The following is a 16,237-nucleotide window of genomic DNA, read 5'->3' as shown; positions in this document are numbered from 1 at the left end:
CCTGCCTTGTGATCCTGCCGTGCTTGAAGACCACAATTGGGTTTCCACTTCCCCGGGTTCAATTTGACCACTGGTTGGTTGCCCATTCTGGCTCGGAGTGGCCCTATGATTTTGAGCTTCAGCATCCCATACAATCAGCAGGCAAACTGCAGGGCACCAACAGAGAGGCAGAGCAGATTATTTGTGTGCACGCCAGCACCTTAGATGCCCACAAAATTATTCAAGATTTATCTTTCCCGGACCTCTTTCTTCCAGGGCTTGCACTGGACAAGTTCCAGCCAGTTTCTTTATCAGGATCCATTAGAAGAGCTCAATTTCCAAATTATGAGGATCCCAATGCCTGAAACAATCAGGGGCCTTGCACACCCAGAGGTAGGCTCCTCCTGTTGCATCATTTAAAAAGCAAACATTTCAAATAAGGGGCAATTCAGCATGGCCTATCCACCTACCCTGCACATCCTTGGATTATGGGGGTGGAGACCCATGCAGGCACGGGGAGAATGTGCAAACTCCACACTGACAGTGACCCGGGGCCAGGATTGAACCCGGGTCCTCAGCGTCATGAGGCAGCAGTGCTAACCATTGCGCCATCACGCCACCCTACTTGTTGCATTACTGCTCTTAGTGGGGCAAGAGCAATTGGGTGGGATGCTGCATCCCGCCAGACCTGTTTTCTGGCGCGGCGCGTCCCTACCATCAGCGGACTCTCCGTCCCAACAGCCGGCCAATGGGGTTCCTCAACGTAGCCACCCCCACGCCGTCAGGAAATCCGCGATGCGCGAGTGCGCTGCCAGCGAAGCGGAGGATCCCGCCGATGGAGAATCCCACCTCTTGTCTTCATTGAGGCCATTAGCAGCTTGTTAATGACAAGCATAGTTGACCACACACCCCAGGTGCAATGGCATGGTTGGTCTTTAAGTTGCTAAAGAAAAGGGTTTGAATTTCCCGGGGGGTTCTGAACCCTGCTGTCAGACTCTAATAGGGATCAGAAATCTACACTACGTTGGAAAGTCACTCAATTTTCGCCAAGCAACCAATTAGCGGCCAGAGGGTCGGCTCACTAATTAAGGACAGCCAGCAGACTCTCAAAGCTGGATGGCCAACCAGAGGCCTCGCAGCTTGAAAGTAACAGATGTCATGGCAGGTAAGTGAGGGAGAGGGGGCTTCCAAACAGAGTGCCCTCTCTCCAACTTCTTCAGAATTTAAATACAAATGGCCTTTTCAGCCAGGCCACTGCAGTGGGGGCCCTCTCCACAAAACAGCCTGCAGTAGCTACTGCATACAGGTAGGCAGGGAAGGACTCTAAGCCTGTCTGGAGTGTTTACTCCCCAGTCTGCTGCCAAGGGGCTACCTTCAGGCAGGTAAACTGCCCCCGCCATCTTCGGGAAAATTCCAGTCAGTCTACTTCACTTGTTTGGTTACCATTAACAAGCTTAAGTCGGCTGTCCCCCAAGTGCAGGCAAGTACATGTAGGGCAACACGGTGGTGCAGTGGTTAGCACTGCTACTTCACAGGGCCAAAGACCTGTGTTTCATTCCGGCCTTGGGCCACTATGTGGAGTTTGCACTTTCTCCCCGTGACTGTGTGGGTTTCCTCCGGGTGCTCCAGTTTACTCTCACAGTCCAAAGGTGTGCAGGTTAGGTGGATTGGACATTCTAAATGACCCCTTATAGTGTCCAAAGATGTGCAGGTTGGTTGGGGTTTTGGGTATCGGGCGGGAAGTGGGCCTAGTTAGTGTGCTCTTTAAAAGATTCGATGGGCCAAATTGCCTCCTTCTGTATTGTAGGAATTCTGCAAGTAGCCCTGTCAACTCTGTCCCATCTCCAAGAAAATGGCCTGGAGAGGTGGGAATTCCCCCAGGAGACCTTTAGCACCCTCCTACTTCCTTTCCCGGCCTTGACAGGGACTCAGATCCAGACAAAATCTCAGAAGTTCCCAATACTGAGCGATGCAATGCAGAGTCATGCATTGAAATTCCATTGTGCTGTATGCCTGTTCGAGCCTATGCACCCTCAAATCTGGAGTTCCCAATATTATTCATTCCATCAGAGGAGACGATGTTCCCTGGAGAGAAAAGGGCACAAAGTCAACCAGAGCTGCTCTTGGACCTCTTCTCGTGTTCGATGAGGAAATATACTGCCAGTAACCGGGATGAAATGTTATGCTAGCTTGCCTATCCTTTCACCCAGGAAATGCTGCACAAGAGAGGAAGCCCGAACTGAAGAAGAGAAGAAATTATTTTTAAAATGTGCTAATATCAACATTCCTCGTATTTTTCCTCGAAATATTCACAATCTCTTAATCAGCAGCAGAAAATGTGGGAAGGAATTAAATGTTTTCTAATTAAAGTACTACCTTCTGCAAGGAGTTGCATGTAACTTGTATTTCAGCTCTCTGTTCAACAAATTCCTAGCAGCCAGCTAGAGATTTACCACACGGAGCCTCTTGCCAGAAGAAAGCTATTCCGTTGATGTATACAGTCACAGCAATAGTTATTATTTAATATCGTGCTTCCCTGTGACGGTATCTGCACACAAGAATTGCATATGCGCACGTGAGTGTCCGTGCAGAAACTATTGACAAAATCTTCAGCCACAGCATTCACAAAAATCAGGGAATGATGAAGTTTATGACATCTACAGAGGAACCAGTCCTTATTCAAGTAAGGATGTGGATTCTACAACAATCTTGGGCACAAACTGTAAGCAGCAATTGTTGTCTGATCAGTGGCAGGAATCTGACACAAATTAATGACAGATTGAAGGCCTTATTCCAAAGTCAGAGCCTCTGATTCATGATGCAACATTTTGTACAGCATTATATATAAAAGAGCTTTCGTGAAAAGAATCCTTAGTGCTAACTTAAGCAATTTATTCAGCACTGCTTGTTCTGGCATTTACAACATGCTTCACTGAAGGTACAGAGCCACAAACTCCTTGTAGTAGCTAAAATACCATGTTAACAAATTAACACTTACCAATACCACTATAAGTTGGAGGTGAAATCTCTTTTAGCCTGGGTATAACAAGATATTAATAGCGTTCAAATCTACTTTGAGCTTTTTAACCCCCAAAAAGCTAATTTTTCAGCAAAAACCCTTATTTTAAAAGTGATTAAGCAGAAGCTCACCCCCTCGTAGTAAAAAAATGCACCATACCGGCTTCTCTGCTGTCAATCAAGTGACCGAGTTGACCTTTACTTTGCACGTTTCCTCGCTTGACGGAAGATTCCCTGTTCCCCTGTAGGAAATGTGCGACTAATGAGTATTCCCGTTCTCACTCCCACTCCTCAGCGCCTGCTTGTCCCATTGTTATACATCATCAGCCGAAGCAACCTGCTGCCAGCAGCTGCTCCCTCCAGAATCATCAACCAATCACCTGCCACTGCTACCTCCTCTGACATCACATTCAGGGTGACTGTAAAACACAGGGCTCATTCAAAAGTGTCCACGTAAGAACCGTTGTCAATCCTGGGAGGAAGGAGTAGGGGGGTAATAAGAGAGCGAGAGAGAAAACTCTGCTTTCAGAGAATACCTCCCTTACACTCCACTATCTGGCATTGCTGCAGCACACTGAAGTTGCAGAAAAGCTGGGCACACGAGGCTGCAAAAAAAAAAACAGCATCCTAAAAATAACTGGATGAAAGCCTCTTCCCCTTGGAGAGAGAGAGAAAAAAACAAACGTAAAGCAATTAAAAAACTACAAAGATGAATTCTGTTTTTATTTCATTTCAATTGTTTGATAATTAAATTCAATTAGTGATGTACACATTCTTAATAAAGCTCAAATATTCAATTATTCAGGTTGCTGTAGCTTGACTCACAGTTACTCACAAATGCAACACCAAGGCATTCACACATTCTGCTTTGTGTCAAACATCCACATGTGCTGCTGCCTTTCAGGTGCTCGGAGGAAAGCCATGAACCATCTTGTGTACAAATTAATTGTTTTTTTTTCCTCGGCTAAATGTCAAAGCCTATCACATTTTATCAAGAGAGGAAATAAGAGTCGCAGCCTGCACCAGGCTATTCACTGCCAACTGCCCCAAACAGCATATTAACAAGGTCTGATAATCTGATTGATTACAGCAATGTTACAATTTACTCCATCAAACCGCATGGAAAATATGTTGAAACCCAGAGTACTGAATTTTAGCGTGTCCTGTATACCAAAACTGAATACAGCCAACACATTTCTTCAAAATTTGCATCTAACCACATTCAGATTAAATAGCTTAACATTGACTGAGCTGAAGAGAATCTTGATTTTTAGTACACCAAAGTTGTACTGTCCTGCAACATAATGACTCTTGAGGGTTAACTTGTTTTTGTTAAATGAAGACACACATAAAAATAAGGCATCCCCAATTATTTCAACCAAATATCTATCTAATTGGCCATTATACAAAACATCCTAACCCAATGGAGCAGAGCAACACAATTCTTTTCCCACACATAGGTACAAATATCATTTCAGACCAAAGGTTTTAATTTCTGCCACCTCACACTGCACAGTTCAGGTTCCACCCCGCAGATTAATAGTTTTTTAAAAAATTAATTGTTTTCATGCCACTTACCTTTACATTAGTGACTCTGGCCACAATCAGCCATTGACTTATTTGTCTTCCACTACAATGGTAGGATATGTACAATATCTGCAGGCAGGCACAACAAGGCATAATATCAAAGCACATGGACATTTTCCAAACGTTGCCCTTGACGCGCGCGCGCACACACACACACACACACGAGGAGAGCTCTGGTCCTTTTGAAAACAAAACACTTTCACCCCCCCTTTTCCCATCAATGACCAGGTGCACCGTAGCCCTAATTATGCAAGCTTTTACATTCTTTCCCAAACAAGCCCTTCAGGACAAATTCAGGACACATCAGCAGTTTGTCACTCATCCCCACTGACGGCACTAATTTTCTCAGAAGATTCTAAAGAAATTGCACGTTTCCTAATTTGGCATATCTAATCATTAAGACCAAAGAAGCGGAGTTTTTCTCCCCATCCCCAGTGTTTCACCTGTAAACACTTTTACCCCATTTAGAGAACAGCCGCTGGTTTGCTTTCTGCAGATAATTAGCAGCTGCATGGAATTAATTCTGGTTATCTTCGTGCAGTTAGATTTTGCCATGAAGTAAATTCCTTCACCTTGAAGGTATAGTTTGAGGTGATTTTCTTTGCTGCAATGTAATGTGAGGCGAGGCGAAATTTGCCCTGTGTCCATTCGCTTGCACCCTTTGGCTGTCACTTCAAACCCGAACCCATCACTTCCATTTCCATTCTTCTAAATTCCTCCCTCTTTTTTCTGTCTTCTTGTTATGCCTCCTTTCCTTTCTTTCTTCGCAGATACTCTCCCCATCCAAATCCATGCCCTAACTCTTCAGTGTTTCTCAACATTATGACTCCCATTCCCCTGTCCCAGGGTTGATTCATTCTTAAATAGGGCTGCAGTCAGGGCAGCATGGTGGCACAGTGGTAGCACTGCAGTCTCATGGTGTCGAGGTCCCAGGTTCAATCCTGGCTCTGGGTTACTGTCCGTGTGGAGTTTGCACATTCTCCCCATGTTTGCGTGGGTTTCGCCCCCACAACCCAAAGATGTGCAGGCTAGGTGGATTGGCCATGCTAAATTGCCCCTTAATTGGGAGAAATGAATTGGGTACTCTAAATTTAAAAAAAAAAAATAGGGCTGCAGTTTCCCTCGGGCCTCTGTTGGCTTTTTTTGTTCTGTGGGAGGAAATCAGGTCACTGGCGCTATGAGGCAGCAATGCTTACCACTTTGCAATCTTCAGCGAACACCCCCCTCACTTGTTTTTTTAAATAAATTTAGAGTACCCAATTCATTTTTTTTCCAATTAAGGGGCAATTTAGCGTGGCCAATTCACCTATCCTGCACATCTTAGGGTTGTGCGGGTGAGACCCTGGCAGACATGGGGAGAATGTGCAAACTCCACACGGACAGTGACCCGGGGCCGGGATCGAACCCGGGTCCTTGGCGCCTTGAGGCAACAGTGCTAACCACTATGTCACTGTGCTGCCCCAACATTCTCTACTTCTGACCTCATGACAGAAGGAAGGTCATTGATGAAGCAGCTGAAGATGGTTGTGCCTGGGACACTATTGATGTCCTGACACTGAGATGACTGACCTCCAACCATCATATCCATCTTCCTTTGTGGCAGGTATGACTCCAACCAGCAGAGAGGTCCCCCTTCATTCCCATTGACTCGAGTTTTGCTAGGGCGCCTTGATTCCATACCCATTCAATTGCATTGATATCAAGGACAGACATTCTCACCCCAGCTCTTGAGTTCAACTCTTTTGTCCATGTTTGAACGAAGGCCGTAACGAGGTCAGGAGCTGAGTGGCTCTGGTGGAACTCAACAGAGCTTGAGTGAGCTCATTATTGTTAAGCAAGTGCCATTTGATAACACTGTTGATGACCCCTTTCATCACTTTACTAAGTCTAATCAATTTACTGAGATTAGACTGCTGGGCAGTAATTGGCAGGGTTGGACTTGTCCTCCACAAAAAGCCAAGCTTTATATTTTTAAACCCGACCATAAACTACATTTCCTAACTATTGATTCCATCCCTCTACTTAGCATTGAGCTCGTCGATTCACAACCTTTGTGTCACATTTGATTATGAAATGAGCTTCTGACCTCATAATTTATTCCATCTCTAAGTCCACCTGTTTCCGACTCCATAAGATCGCTTGACTTTACCCCTGCTTCAGCTCATCTGTTGCTGAAACCCTCATTCATGCTTTCACTATCTCTAAACTAGACTTAACTATTCCAACACACTCCTGACTGGTCTCCTACATTCTACCCTTTGTAAACTTGAGGTCACCCAAACTCCGCTGCCCATGTCTCAACACACCCTGGTGCTCGCTGATCTACATCTTCCCCCAGTCAGGCAGCATCTTGATTTTAAAATTCTCATCTTTGTTTTCAAATCCCTCCATAGCCTTGCCTCTTCCTCTCTCCACCAATCCCGTGACACCTCTTCCCTCCCCCCCCCCATCCAACAACGCACCAAAATATCTGCACAAACACTCCTCTAATTCTGGCTTCTTGTGCCTCGAGTCATAATTACTCCACTATTGATGACCTCACCTTGTCTAGCCTCCATGATCTGGAATTCCCGCCTTACACCTCTCCATCTCTCTACCCCGCTTTCTTCCTTTAAGACGCTTCTAAAAACCTACCTCTTTTCCCATGTCTCTGGTCATCTGAACCTAATATCTCCTTATGTGGTTCAGTGTCATACTTTGTTTAATAATGCTCCTTTGGGCAGCATGGTGGCACAGTGGTCAGAACTGCTGCCTCACGGCGCCGAGGTCCCAGGTTTGATCCTGGCCCTGGGTCACTGTCCCTGTGGAGATTGCACATTCTCCCCGTGTTTGCGTGGGTTTCACCTCCACAGCCCAAAGATGTGCAGGCTAGGTGGATTGGCCACGCTAAATTGCCCCTTAATTGGAAAAAATGAATTGGGTACTCTAAATTCTTTTTTTTTTAAATAATGCTTCTTTGGAGCACCTTGGGATGATTCATTATGTCAAAGGCACCTTATTAATATAAGTTGTTGCTCTGTGCATTGGCAGATATTTTGTTTTATAATGTCTCTTGGAACGTTTTATTCCATTAAAGACACTTTATAAATACATGTTGTTGTTGCTGCCTCTATTGTTGCTAAGTACACAGCCCTCGTGTTAGTGAAATGAATTTGTTGTCGCCGGATACATTACAGTTACTGATCGAGCAATATTTCCCCCACATCTACTGAGTTTGAAATGATGGGGCAGTCGGACAAGCAGAAGAATACACCTGGGGATAACAGTCTAGTGACTTACATATTCATTGTGTTGTGGGCCAGTGTTTCGAGAACTCCAAAGTATATCATGGAGATCACCTGACCCACGACTTTTACTAGATTGTGGTATGGGGAGCACACGGCCCACTCTACAGGTGTGGTGCAGCAGAAATTTAAAAAGTAATTTTTAAAGCAAAACAATGTTTATTCTATGAACTCAGTTAACCTTTTTTAAAACAAACAGTGAACATCTTTGCACCCATCAATTCAAATACACCCCCCCAAAGAATATAACACTCTAAGTAATCCTTAAACTTTCCTTTTAACATCCATAAGACAAAAATCCTTTTTACAGAAGCACATCAGTTTTAAATTCTCAACTGAAAGCAGTTATCACTCTGAATTCACCAAATGATCCGGAGATAGTCTTTAGATTGCAGAAAGATCAAAATTACACCTTCTTTGGTTGGCTTCAGCTCCAACACTAAAACGAAACCACAAAAAACACAGACACACCCAAGCTTTTCCTCAAAGCGAAACTAAAAAGCAGAGCCAGAGCTCAGCTCCACCCACACTCTGACATCACTGCAGCCACTTGAGCAGACAAACATTTCTTAAAGTGACATTCCCATGACAATTGTAAGTATGAATTTTTTGCAAATTGCAAACTAAATATAAATAGTAAAGCAAGTGAAAGAATCAGAAACAAACACTTTCCCAAATGTCCCCTAATTGTTCATGCTGGTACCTCTAATTTTAAAAAATGAACTATTTACCTGACTTTAAAATCAGGGGCATGATGGCTTTAATGTACTTTTAAAAAAATATATATTTTATTGAAATTTTTCATTCACAATTTTTTCCCCTTACACTTCAAACATAAAGAAAATTTAACAGTACATGTAACATGATAACTACACTCTTAAAAAAAAGAGTAACTAACCAACATGGTAAACTAATCAATTAACATAAAATGAAACTTTCCCCTCCCCCTCCCTCCCCCCCCCTCCCCCCCCTCCCCCCTGGGTTGCTGCTGCTGGTCATCTATCTTCCCTCTAACGTTCTGCTAGGTAGTCGAGGAATGGTTGCCACCTTCTGGTGAACCCTTGAGCCGATCCTCTCAGTGCAAACTTAATCTGCTCCAGTTTTATGAACCCCGCCATATCGTTTATCCAGGCCTCCAGTCCGGGGGGTTTCGCTTCCTTCCACATGAGTAAAATCCTACGCCGGGCTACTAGGGACGCAAAGGCCACGACGTCAGCCTCTTTCGCCTCCTGCACTCCCGGCTCATCCGCAACTCCAAATAAAGCTAACCCCCAGCCTGGTTTGACCCGGACCTTCACCACCTTCGAAATCACTCCCGTCACTCCCCTCCAATACCCCTCCAGTGCCGGGCACAGCCAAAACATATGTGTGTGGTTTGCCGAGCTTCCGCCGCACCTCCCACACTTGTCCTCCACTCCGAAAAACCTGCTCAACCTTGCTCCTGTTATGTGTGCTCTATGTAGCACCTTAAATTGAATCAGGCTAAGCCTGGCACACGAGGAAGAGGAATTTACCCTGCTTAGGGCATCAGCCCCAGACCCTCCTCTATCTCCTCCCCGAGCTCTTCTTCCCACTTTCCTTTCAGTTCGCCCACCAGCTCCTCCCCCTCCTCTCTCATCTCTCGGTATATCTCTGACACCTTGCCCTCCCCAAACCACACCCCCGAGAGCATTCTATCCTGGATCCCCTGTGTCGGGAGCAATGGAAATTCCCTCACCTGTTGTCTTGTGAACGCCCTCACCTGCATATATCTAAAGAAATTTCCCCGGGGCAGCTTATACTTTTCCTCCAACGCTCCCAAGCTCGCAAACGTCCCGTCTATAAATAAATCTCCCACCCTCCTAATTCCCAACTGGTGCCAGCTCTGGAATCCTCCATCCATCCTCCCTGGGGCAAACCTATGGTTGTTCCTAATTGGGGACCCCACCAGGGCTCCCAGCACACCTCTCTGTCGCCTCCATTGTCCCCAGATATTTAATGTTGCCGCCACCACTGGGTTCGTGGTAAATTTATTTGGTGATAACGGTAGTGGCGCCGTCACCAGCGCCTCTAGACTCGTCCCTTTACAGGACTTTCTCTCTAGTCTTTTCCACGCCGCTCCCTCTCCCTCTATCATCCATTTACGGATCATCGCCACATTGGCGGCCCAATAGTAGTCGCCCAAATTCGGCAGCGCCAGTCCCCCTCTATCTCTGCCTCGTTGTAAGAACCCCCTCCTTACCCTCGGAACTTTCCCTGCCCACACGAAGCTCGTGATGCTCCTGTCTATTTTTTTAAAGAAGGCCTTAGTGATCAGTATAGGGAGACATTGGAATACAAATAGGAACCTCGGGAGGACCATCATCTTAATTGCCTGCACTCTGCCCGCCAGTGACAGTGGCTGCATGTCCCACCTCTTGAAGTCCTCTTCCATTTGTTCCACCAGTCATGTCAGATTAAGTCTGTGCAAGGTTCCCCAGCTCCTGGCTATCTGAATCCCCAGGTATCAAAAGTTTCTTTCCACTTTCCTTAAAGGCAGGCCATCTATCCCTCTATTCTGGTCCCCAGGGTGTATCACGAAAAGTTCACTCTTCCCCATGTTAAGCCTATATCCCGAGAAATCTCCGAACTCCCTCAATATCTGCATGACCTCTGTCATCCCCCCCACTGGGTCTGTCACATACAACAGTAGGTCATCCGCGTAGAGTGACACTCGGTGTTCTTCTCCCCCTCTAATCACCCCTCTCCATTTTCTGGAGTCTCTCAGCGCCATGGCCAGTGGTTCAATTGCCAACGCGAACAGTAATGGAGATAGCGGGCATCCCTGTCTTGTTCCCCTGTATAGTTGGAAATACGCTGATCTTTGCCGACCCGTGACCACACTTGCCGTTGGGGCCCCATAGAGGAGTTTGACCCACCTAATAAACCCGTCCCCGAACCCGAACCTCCTCAGCACCTCCCATAGGTACTCCCACTCCACCCTGTCAAATGCCTTCTCTGCATCCATTGCCGCCACTATCTCTGCCTCCCCCTCTACTGGGGGCATCATTATCACCCCTAATAGCCGTCGCACGTTGACATTCAGTTGGCTCCCCTTTACGAATCCTGTCTGGTCTTCGTGCACCACCCCCGGGACACAATCCTCTATCCTCATTGCCAGCACCTTTGCTAGCAATTTGGCGTCCACATTTAGTAGTGAAATAGGCCTATAGGACCCGCACTGCAGCGGATCTTTATCCCGCTTCACAATTAGCGATATCGTCGCCTCCGACATTGTCGGGGGTAGAGTCCCTCCTTCCCTGGCCTCGTTAAAAGTCCTCACCAACAGCGGGGCCAGCAGGTCCACATATTTTCTATAAAATGCCACCGGGAACCCATCTGGTCCCGGAGCCTTCCCTGCCTGCATGTTCCCCAGCCCCTTGGTAACCTCGTCCACCCCAATTGGTGCCCCCAGGCCTTCCACCTCCTGCTCCTCCACCCTCGGGAACCTTAATCGGTCCAGAAACTGCCGCACCTCCTCTTTTCCCTCCGGGGGTTGGGACCTATAAAGTCTTTCGTAAAAGGTCTTAAACACCCCGTTTATCTTCCCTGCTCTCCGCACCGTAGCTCCCTTTTCGTCTCTAATTCCCCCTATCTCCCTCGCCGCTGTCCTCTTTCGCAGCTGATGGGCCAACAGGCGACTAGCCTTTTCCCCATATTCATACCTCATCCCCTGTGCCTTCCTCCACAGCACCTCCGCCCTCCTGGTGGTCAGAAGGTCGAACTCCGTCTGGAGTCGTCGTCTCTCCCTGTACAGTCCCTCCTCCGGGGTCTCCGCTAATTCTCTGTCCACCCTTAAGATCTCCCCCAGTAATCTTTCCCTTTCCTTGGCCTCTGTTTTCCCTTTGTGGGCCCTGATGGAGATCAGCTCTCCTCTGACCACCGCCTTTAGTGCTTCCCATACCACTCCCACTCGGACCTCCCCGTCGTCATTAGCATCCAGGTATCTCTCGATACCCCGCACTCTTCCACAGACTCCCTCATCCGCCAACAATCCCACATCTAATCGCCAGATTGCTCTCTGCTCCCTCTCCTCTCTTAGTTCCAGGTCCACCCAATGTGGGGCATGATCCGAAATAGCTATGGCTGAATACTCAGTTTCTTCCACCCTCGAGATCAACGACCTTCCCAGAACAAAAAAATCTATCCGGGAGTACACCTTATGAACATGGGAGAAGAAGGAGAACTCCCTGGCCCTCGGTCTAAGAAATCGCCATGGATCCACTCCCCCCATTTGGTCCATAAACCCCCTAAGCACCTTGGCCGCTGCCAGCCTTCTTCCGGTCTTAGATCTGGATCTATCTAACCCTGGGTCCAGCACGGTGTTGAAGTCTCCCCCCATTATCAAGTTTCCTACCTCCAGGTCCGGTATACGTCCCAGCATCCGCTTCATAAATCCCGCATCATCCCAATTCGGGGCATATACGTTAACCAACTCAACCTCCATTCCCTCCAGCCTGCCACTCACCATTACATATCTGCCTCCATTATCTGCTACAATGCTCCTTGCTTCGAATGATACCCGTTTCTCCACCAGTATGGCCACCCCTCTATTCTTTGCATCCAGCCCTGAATGGAACACCTGTCCCACCCATCCTTTCCTTAACCTAACTTGGTCCGCCACCTTCAGGTGCGTCTCCTGGAGCATAGCCACGTCTGCCCTCAGTCCTTTCAAGTGCACGAACACTCGGGCCCTTTTAATCGGTCCATTTAGGCCTCTCACGTTCCACATGATCAGCCGCACTAGGGGGCTACCTGCCCCCTTCCCATGTCGACTAGCCATCACCCTCTCTAGGCCAGTCCCACGTCCCGATTCCGCGCTCCCACTCGTTCCCCAGGTGGCGCATTCCAGCCCCGACCACCCTTTCTTTAGCCAGTTCCTCTTTGATTTCTGCAGCAGCAACCCAGTTATCCTCCCCCCCCCCCCCCCCCCACTAGATCCCCCTCTAGCGTGATTGCTCCCCCATATTGCTTCCGCAAGTCAACTGACTTCAACTGACCCCGGCTTTTCCTGCTCACTCCTTGACCCCCCCCGTGCAGGGAACTCCCATCTACCTTGCGCCTATCTTCCCGCCATCATCTTTCTGGCGCGGGAACATCTCTGTAGCTGACCCGCCCCTTGTGGCGCAGCTCCCTCTCCCACCCCACTCCCATTCTTCATCCTCCGCCTATGTCTCTTCTTTCCCCCCCCCACCAGCGCCCACATTTCTTAGTGTCCCCCCCTTTCCCAATTTACATCTCTATATACATCGACAGTGACATTTCCCTCTAGTATCAGTCCCTCAGTTCCGATCCAATTTCTCATCTTTAATAAAGGTCCATGCTTCTTCCGCCGTTTCGAAGTAGTGATGTCTCTCCTGGTACGTGACCCATAGTCGCGCCGGCTGCAGCATCCCGAACTTCACCTTCTTCTTGTGTAACACCTCCTTGGCTCGATTAAAACTCGCCCTCCTCTCGCCACCTCCGCACTCCAATCCTGGTACACCCGTACCACTGCATTCTCCCATCTACTACTCCGTACCTTTTTGGCCCATCTCAGAACCACTTCTCTATCATTAAAGCGGTGAAATCGCACGATTGTCGCCCTAGGTGGTTCTCCCGCCTTTGGTCTCCTCGCAGGGACCCGGTGAGCCCCCTCCACCTCTAAAGGGCCCGAAGGGGCCTCAGCTCCCATCAGCGAGCTTAGCATCGTGCTCACGTAAGCCCCGCAGTCCGCTCCTTCCACTCCCTCAGGGAGACCCAGGATCCGAAGGTTCTTCCTTCGTGCTCTGTTTTCTCGGGCCTCAATCCTTTCAATGCACTTTTTGTGGAGCGCCTCGTGCATCTGTGTTTTGACCGCCAGGCCCAGGATCTCGTCCTCATTATCCGTCACCTTCTGCTCCACCACGCGGAGCTCTGTCTCCTGGGTCCTTTGTGCCTCCTTAAGCCCCTCAATTGCCTGTAGCATCGGGGTCAGCACCTCCTTCTTAAGTAGCTCCACACACCGTCTTAGAAATTCGTCTTGATCGGGCCCCCATGTCGCCTGGGCTTTCTCCGCCGCCATCTTGCTTCTTTTTCCCTTCTGTCCCTATCGTCGAAGATTCCTCGCGATGTAGCCGCCGCCGTCGATATTTTTCTCTTTCGTTGGGGGGGACTCCCTATTAACTCACCCCACACCGGGTTTCGTCGTGAAAAAATTTCCCGTTGGGGCTCTTAAAAGAGCCCGAAGGTCCGTTTGAGCTGGAGCCGCCGAAACGTGCGGCTTAGCTGGGCATCGCCGCACCCGGAAGTCGGCTTTAATGTATTAGTGATTGTAATTTGAGAAATCTCTTCTCTTACATCCGCTCATAACATCCTTGTTTTCAAAGGATTTTTCCCAGTTTCCTTTCCCATAGCTGCCCTGCAATCATTTCAAAGCACAGAATCAGCTTTCGCAGATATGCTGACAATAAGCACCTCTGATCACTCCTCTGATTCCATGCTTTCAAATGTTTGTCCAAAATGAAGTCCTAAATAAATCAAATTTCCTTCAGCTCAAAACCGGATTGATCAAAATTATTACCTCCTGTCCCCAACTCTGCCACGTTCTATACAACTGTAGCATGACTTGCCAGTTTTTTTTACTCGATGCCTCGTCCAATCAAGGAAAGTATGGTAGCGAGCATGGATGTAAAGTTCCCATTCTTAAGTCAGCCATTGAGCACATGATAACACCAGTGATTGAGACCATGGTACAGTAGGAACATCATTAAATAACAGAGGTCTGCCCTCCAAGATACAGTGATGATCAACTTTAAGTTATTTGGAGAATGGTACCAGGCAACCATAAGGGATTGGGAGACCTCATAGATGTCGCCTGTTCCATATTCACATAGAACTGTGTTAAATGTCGGGAGGTGCTCTTCAGCGGTGACTAGGTAGGAACAACTGCCAGTCTTCCGTGCTATTATATTGTCCTGCACATGTAGAGATAGCCGTTGCCATCTCTAAGAGCAAAAAGCCTGCAGACATTCAAACAAAACAGTTCTACTTGAATAGTCACAGATATGCAGCGTAGGCATCCTGTACTGCATTGCAACTCTCCAGTTTATTATGCAGTGTTACACAATTGGCAAGAGAGGTACTAAGTGACCATGCTCATGCAGAAGCAACAGAGATACATTTACAATGCAACGCAGTGTTGCAGACACAATGCAAACATATCAAAAAAATCTGAAATATTTTCACCACAAACACTGGATAAACATTTTGGATGGTGAAAAATGTCACTTTCTGCACATTTTACTCGCATCTATCCCTTTACAAAAAATATTACATTGAGAGAAATATGACCATAAATCTCCCGACTGAGAAACACAACTGAAATACAGTCATGTGTAAAATAAAAAAGATAATTTTTGAGAACTTGTTTTAGATTGTAGAATATTTTGAAGTGTGAAAAACCCTGCCAACATTTTAACAGATTTAAAGTTCTGAGTTGATCTTCCTCTCAAGATGACCCTGGGACAGTTGCAAGAGCCATCCTTGAACTGCAGTCCCTGAGCATCTAAAATCCCTTCTCGCCTAATTAAAAACACTGCTCATTAGGCAGCTCCACTCTTTAACATGCAGGGCCAGGAATAAGTTCCTCACATCTCCACCTTTAATCAGAGACCCAAAGGCCTTGAAGCAGCCCACTCAATCATGACTATCTAATATCAATCTAACAGAACCTCCTGTTCTGCTTTGGAGTACTTTGCATTGTAAAGAAACAAATACAGAATGGTGTAATTAATGATCAATGTGCCTATCATTTAAACCATTATAACCTCAGATATGAATATATAAATAAGCATCTGTGATATTACCCTACTTAAAATGCTCCAAGATAAACGTTGTTGATTGTAAAAGAAATGCGGCATTTTCTGCGGCACAAACTGTATCTGACAATCAACATGCTATCACATGAGTGGAGTTCTTGGAACTGGCAATGCTTGATGTTTGGAACTGAGCCTACATGAAAATTCCCCTTTCGGGCTTCAAGAACTTGTTACAGAACCACTCAACTAAAAGTGGCTGGAACCATGTAGCTAGCTGTGAGGTAACCAGTTAATGCTAGGCATGTAAATTCTCTTATTGAATTCAGGCGGGTTTTCTAAGGTTTTTTTCAGAGCCACATTGTATAAGTAAGTGAAAGGGGACAGGAAGCAAAATATTGTGTATTAGTTTCCGAAATATGTAAAATCACACAGTTGTATACACAAAACAGTTGCTGACAAAATTAGAATAAAGAGATTTAAGGCATCAGCCACTGGCTCACCCCTGACATGATAGTCCCAGGTTAAAATATTTTGTGGAATGATCGTATTATCTTGCATGTCAACATTCCTATC

The 16,237-nt window shown here is 46.9% G+C and overlaps 1 protein-coding gene across 4 annotated transcripts in view; it reads right to left on the bottom strand.

Annotated features, from left to right (window-relative positions):
* rbfox3a (RNA binding fox-1 homolog 3a) overlaps positions 1-16,237 on the bottom strand; it is a 1,900,245-nt gene that overhangs the window by 1,569,690 nt on the left and 314,318 nt on the right. For 2 of the 4 annotated variants that reach the window (XM_072483361.1, XM_072483368.1), the window contains exon 1: positions 3,158-3,514. The exons of 1 other annotated variant lie outside the window; for it this stretch is intronic. The gene's annotated coding sequence lies outside the window, so the exon portion shown is untranslated. Of the gene's footprint in view, positions 1-3,129; positions 3,515-16,237 lie in introns of those variants that run through there. One more of the 4 variants, XM_072483363.1, reaches the window with a different exon arrangement.

This window comes from Scyliorhinus torazame, chromosome 18, assembly GCF_047496885.1.
Source record: "Scyliorhinus torazame isolate Kashiwa2021f chromosome 18, sScyTor2.1, whole genome shotgun sequence".
NCBI lineage: Eukaryota > Metazoa > Chordata > Chondrichthyes > Carcharhiniformes > Scyliorhinidae > Scyliorhinus > Scyliorhinus torazame.
This window is presented reverse-complemented; position numbering and strand designations above follow the sequence as displayed.